This window comes from Triticum dicoccoides, chromosome 1B (genome assembly GCF_002162155.2).
Source record: "Triticum dicoccoides isolate Atlit2015 ecotype Zavitan chromosome 1B, WEW_v2.0, whole genome shotgun sequence".
Classification (NCBI taxonomy): domain Eukaryota; kingdom Viridiplantae; phylum Streptophyta; class Magnoliopsida; order Poales; family Poaceae; genus Triticum; species Triticum dicoccoides.
In genome coordinates, this window is record NC_041381.1 from 598,887,230 (window position 1) to 598,893,552 (window position 6,323).

Genomic DNA, 6,323 nt, shown 5'->3' on the forward strand with positions numbered 1-6,323 from the left:
CCGGTCTCACGTAAGCGTACGTGTAAGGTTGGTCCGGGACGCTTCATCCCACAATACCGCCGAAGCAAGAAAAGACTAGTAGAGGCAAGTAAGATGACAAAATCCACGCCCACAACAAAATTGTGTTCTACTCGTGCAAAGAGAACTACGCATAGACCTAGCTCATGATGCCACTGTTGGGGAACGTTGCAGAAAATTAAAAGTTTTCCTACGGTTTCACCAAGATCCATCTATGAGTTCATCTAAGCAACGAGTCAAGGGAGAGAGTTTGCATCTACATACCACTTGTAGATCACGAGCGGAAGCTAGCCAAGGGGATGGTGATGATGGAGTCGTACTCGAACGTGATTCGGATCACCGATGTCCAAGTGCTGAACGGACAGCACCTCCGCGTTCAACACACGTACGGGACGGGAGACGTCTCCTCCTTCTTGATCCAGCAAGGGGGAAAGAGAGGTTGATGAAGATTGCTCCAACGGCAGCACGACGGCGTGGTGTAGTTGGTGCAGCAGTACTCCGACAGGGCTTCGCCAAGCATATACGGAGGAGGAGAGGTGTTGGGGAGGGGAGGGGCTGTGCCTTGGCTTGTGTTAAGCTCCCATGCGCCTCCCCACTATATATAGGGGTGGAGGGGCTGGTTTCTTGCCCTCCAAGTCCATTGGGGCGTTGGCCAAGGTGGGAGGAAAGAAATCCCATCATTTCCTTCCCCACCGATTGTTATCCCCCCTTTTTAGGGATCTTGATCTTATCCCTTCGGGATATGATCTTATTCCTTCTAAGGGGGGATCTTGGTGCGCCTTGACCAGGGGTGTGGGGCCTTTCCCCCACTACTCACGTTCATGTGGGTCCCCCCATGCAGGTGGGCCCCACTCCGGAACCTTCTAGAACCTTCCCGGTACAATACCGAAAAATCCCGAACATTTTCCGGTGGCCAAAATAGGACTTCCCATATATAAATCTTTACCTCCAGACCATTCCGGAACTCCTCGTGACGTCCGGGATCTCATCCGGGACTCCGAACAACATTCGGTAACCACATACAAACTTCCTTTATAACCCTAGCGTCATCGAACCTTAAGTGTGTAGACCCTACGGGTTCGGGAGACATGTAGACATGACCGAGACGTTCTCCGGTCAATAACCAACAGCGGGATCTGGATACCCATGTTGGCTCCCACATGCTTCTCGATGTTGTCATCGGATGAACCACGATGTCGAGGATTCGATCAAACCCTGTATACAATTCCCTTTGTCAATCGGTACGTTACTTGCCTGAGACTCGATCGTCGGTATCCCAATACCTTGTTCAGTCTCGTTACCGGCAAGTCACTTTACTCGTACCGTAATGCATGATCTCGTGGCCAACACTTTGGTCACCTTGAGCTCATTATGATGATGCATTACCGAGTGGGCCCAGAGATACCTCTCCGTCATACGGAGTGACAAATCCCAGTCTCGATCCGTGTCAACCCAACAGCTACTTTCGGAGATACCTGTAATGCACCTTTATAGTCACCCAGTTACGTTGTGACGTTTGATACACCCAAGGCACTCCTACGGTATCCGGGAGTTACACGATCTCATGGTCTAAGGAAGAGATACTTAACATTGGCAAAGCTCTAGCAAACGAACTAAACGACCTTTGTGCTATGCTTAGGATTGGGTCTTGTCCATCACATCATTCTCCTAATGATGTGATCCCGTTATCAACGACATCCAATGTCCATAGCCAGGAAATCATGACTATCTGTTGATCACAACGAGCTAGTCAACTAGAGGCTCACTAGGGACATATTGAGGTCTATGTATTCACACGTGTAGTACGATTTCCGGATAATACAGTTATAGCATGAATAAAAGACAATTATCATGAACAATGAAATATAATAATACTTTTATTATTGCCTCTAGGGCATATTTCCAACAGTGTGGTGGTAGTGGCGGTAGTACCGCTCTAAGCGGTAGTACCACGCCTACTTCCACGGTAGTACCGCTCTGGGGCCAGGACCCTGACCTCCTCGTCAGCGCGGCAGTACCGCTGGGTGAGAGCGGTAGTACCGCCCTCACCGGTAGTACCGCCCTGCCCAAGCGGTAGTACCGCTCTGTGCGTGGCTGTTCAGTGGGGTAACGGTTGGATTGGTTCCCCCACTATATAAAGGTGGCTTCTTCTCCAAAGTTGACCCACCTCTTTCCCCCAAAGCTCCATTATTGCTCCAAGCTCCATTTTCGCTCGATCTCTCTCCCTAGAACTTGTTGATTTGCTCGGGATTGGTTGAGAAGGCCCGGATCTACACTTCCACCAAGAGAAATTTGATTCCCCCCACTTATCCCTAGCGGATCTTGTTACTTTTGGGTGTTGAGCACCCTAGACGGTTGAGGTCACCTCGAAGCCATACTCCATTGTGGTGAAGCTTTGTGGTGTTGTTGGGAGCCTCCAAGTGTTGTGGAGATAGCCCCAATCTTGTTTGTAAAGGTTCGGTCGCCGCCTTCAGGGGCACCAATAGTGGAATCACGACATCTCGCATTGTGTGAGGGCGTGAGGAGATTACGGTGGCCCTAGTGGCTTCTTGGGGAGCATTGTGCCTCCACACCGCTCTAACGGAGACGTACTTCCCCTTAAAAGGAAGGAACTTCGGTAACACATCCTCGTCTACACCGGCTCCACTCTTGGTTATCTCGTGCCTTTACTTTTGCAAGCTTACTTGTGTTGTATCTATTGCTTGCTTGTGTACTAGTTGTCTTTGCATCATATAGGTTGTCCACGTAGTTGCACATCTAGACAACCTATTTCGTTGCAAGGTTTAAATTGTTAAAGAAAAGTCTAAAAATTGTTAGTTGCCTATTCACCCCCCCCCTCTAGTCAACCATATCAATCCTTTCAACCACAACATTCTATCAATTCTGATATTGTCACAAGTTATTGATGATGCTACTTCTGCTATGAAGGATACTCATGACGATGCTAGTACCTTGCTTGATGATGATGTGCCACTAGGTGAATTTCTTGATGAACAAATTGCTAGAGTAAGACAACATGATATTGTTGAATCTGATGATGAACTTGAAACTGAAAATCTTGAAACACCTACTAGAACTAGTCCTCCTAGATATGAATTGCCAAAGGTACCGGAAGGTTATGCTATGAGTGAAGAGGCAACTAGAGATATTCTTGATTGTAAGGATAGAGATGATCTAGAGAAATTATTATTCAAGTATAAGGAAAGATCTCTGAATGCTAAGATGAAATGTGATCATGAGTTTGCTACTTCACCTATTTTTATTGATGATAAGGATTATGAATTCTCTGTCGACCCAGAGTTAATAACTTTGGTTGAATCTGATCCTTTCCATGGTTATGAAACTGAAACTATTGTGGCACATCTTACTAAGTTGAATGACATAACCACCCTTTTTGCTCATGATGAGAAGATTCACTATTACTATATTCTCAAGTTATTTCCATCCTCATTAAAGGGTGATGCTAAATCTTGGTACAATACTCTTGCTCCTGGTTGTGTGTGTAGTCCCTAGGATATGATTTATTACTTCTCTGAAAAATATTTTCCTGCTCATAAGAAACAAGCTGTCTTGCAGGAAATATTTAACTTTGTGCAAATTGAAGAAGAGAGTCTCCCACAAGCTTGGGGGAGGCTTCTCCAATTGCTTAATGCTTTGCCTGATCATCCTCTTAAGAAAAATGAAATATTTGATATCTTCCATAATGGACTAACCGATGTTTCTAGGGATTTCCTAGATAGTTGTGCTGGTTGTGTTTTCTGGGAATGAACTATTGGGAAAGCTAAAGAATTATTGAATAACATATTGAAAAATTAGGATGATTGGACTCCTCCTGAAACACCTATTAAACCCACTCCGAAGAAGAGGGGTATCTTATATCTCAGTCCTGAAGATATGTAAGAGGCAAAGAAATCTATGAAGGAAAAAGGTATTAAGGCCGAAGATGTTAAAAATTTACCACCTATCAAAGAAATACATGGGCTTGAAGCACCACCACCACTTAAGGTGTTAGAGGTAAGATCTTTAATGAAATTCAATGATAGTGATGATCCTCATAATAAACATCCTAGCCAATGCCTTTATGAGTTTCATAATTACATTAGAAAGCAAGATCACTTCAATGCAAATGTTATGAAACAATTGAAATACAACTCTGATATGATTGCTCGCTTAAGTGAATTGTTATTTAGAATCTCAAATGACGTTAGAGGTGTAGGAAATCATGCCTCTATGGTTCAAACTCAATTAGAACAAGTTGCTAAATCTCAAAGAGAGTTAGTTGATGAAATGAACAATAATATAAGTGACTTTGCTGTTAGAGTAGCAACTAGAGGAGGTAAAATGACTCAGGAACCACTTTATCCTGAGGGACACCCAAAGAGAATTGAACAAGATTCTCAAAGGAACAACAGTGCTACACCCAGTCTTTCTAAAAAGAAGAAGAATAAGAATAAGAAAAATGATAAGACTTTGCCTGCCTCTAGTGAACCTGAAATAGAAAACCCCCTGATAATGATAATGAAGTTTCTATATCTGATGCTGAAACTCAATCTGGTAATGAACACTCACCTTATGATAATGAAAAAGATAATGATGAGGTTCATGAAGACACTCAACCAAATGATAAAGAACCATATAATGATGTTGAGATAGAACTAGTTGTTGATCTTGATAACCCATAACCTAAGAATAAAAGATATGATAAAAGAGAGTTTGTTGCTACAAAACACGGAAAGGAAAGAGAACCATGGGTTCAAAAGCCTATGCCCTTTCCACCTAAGTCAACTAAAAAGAAAGATGATGAAGAATTTGAACGCTTTGCTGAAATAATTAGGCCAGTCTTTGTTCGAACTCATTTGACCGATATCTTAAAAATGCCTCCTTATGCAAAGTATATAAAAGACAGCATCACTAATAAGAGAAAAATACCGAAAGCTGAAATCTCCACTATGCTTGCTAATTATACTTTTAAACACAGAGTACCTAAAAAACTTGGAGATCCGGGAATACCAACTATACCTTGGTCCATTAAAATAAATCATGTGAAAACTACTTTATGTGATTTGGGAGCTGGTGTTAGTGTTATGACTTTCTCTTTATATAAAAGACTTGACTTGAATAAACTCACACCTACTGAAATATCTTTGCAACTGGCTGACAAATCAACTGCCATACCTATCGGTATTTGTGAGGATGTGCCCATTGTTGTTGGTAATGTTACTAGTTTGACTGACTTTGTTATACTTGAGATGCCCGAGGACGACAACATGTCGATTATCCTTGGTAGACCCTTCTTGAATACTACAGGGGCTGTTATTTGTTGCAATAAGCAAGGTAACTTTTCATATCAATGGTAATGAGCATACAGTGCACTTTCCAAAGAAACAATTCCATGTGAATGGTATTAATGTTATTCAAAAATCTCCGACAATCACTATTGGAAGTTTTCAACTACCTCTACCTACTGTTAAAAAGAAATATGAAATGCTTATTGTTGGGGACATTCATATCCCCACTGAGGTAACTTAGTGATTTATGAAAGTTCTTCGGTTTCATGCTAATCGAAAGTGGTTGTTAATAAGACTTGATCAACCTTGTTAATGGATCATTTTTTAGAGGTATGAATTTGATGAATTTAGCTAGCACTACCTTCTGTCCCTACCTTTTGTTTTCTGTATTTATTAGTTAAATAAAATAAAATAAAATGCTTTATCTGTTTTCCGAATTTTTCGTGCAATAAAAAATGACCCAAAAATAAAAGTTCTTAGATTGTGCTGAAAATCTGATACAATTGTTTTCTGAATATTTCTGAATTTCTGGTGCAAATAATATCAGAGGGAGGTGCACCAGGTGGGCACAACCCACCTGGGCGCCCCAGGACCCCCAGTCGCGCCCTGGTGGGTGCTGCCCCACTTGGTGGGCCCCCTCACTTACCTCTTCTTCCCACATCACTCAATTCACCCAGAAAAAAATCATTATCACCCCCCCTCTCTCTCTCTCTCTCGTGTTCTTGCTCTCGAAACCGCGGATTTTGATCTCTTTGCTCTAAGCTCCATTTCTGAAACTGTTTCGGGGATTTGTTGCTTGGTATGTGACTCCTCCATGTGTCCAATTAGCTACTCTTGGTGCTGCTGTAGATGAGCTTGCATGTTGAATTCTTAGATTTCTAAGTAGTTTGAATGCTTGCTATGGCCTCTATACATCTCTATGAGTACTTGCTATCAATTTTGTCAAGTTTTGTTGAAAACTTTTTGTGGACTAATTTTTTTAGAATTTTGTTCATAGAAAAAGGATGAGTTTCTTTA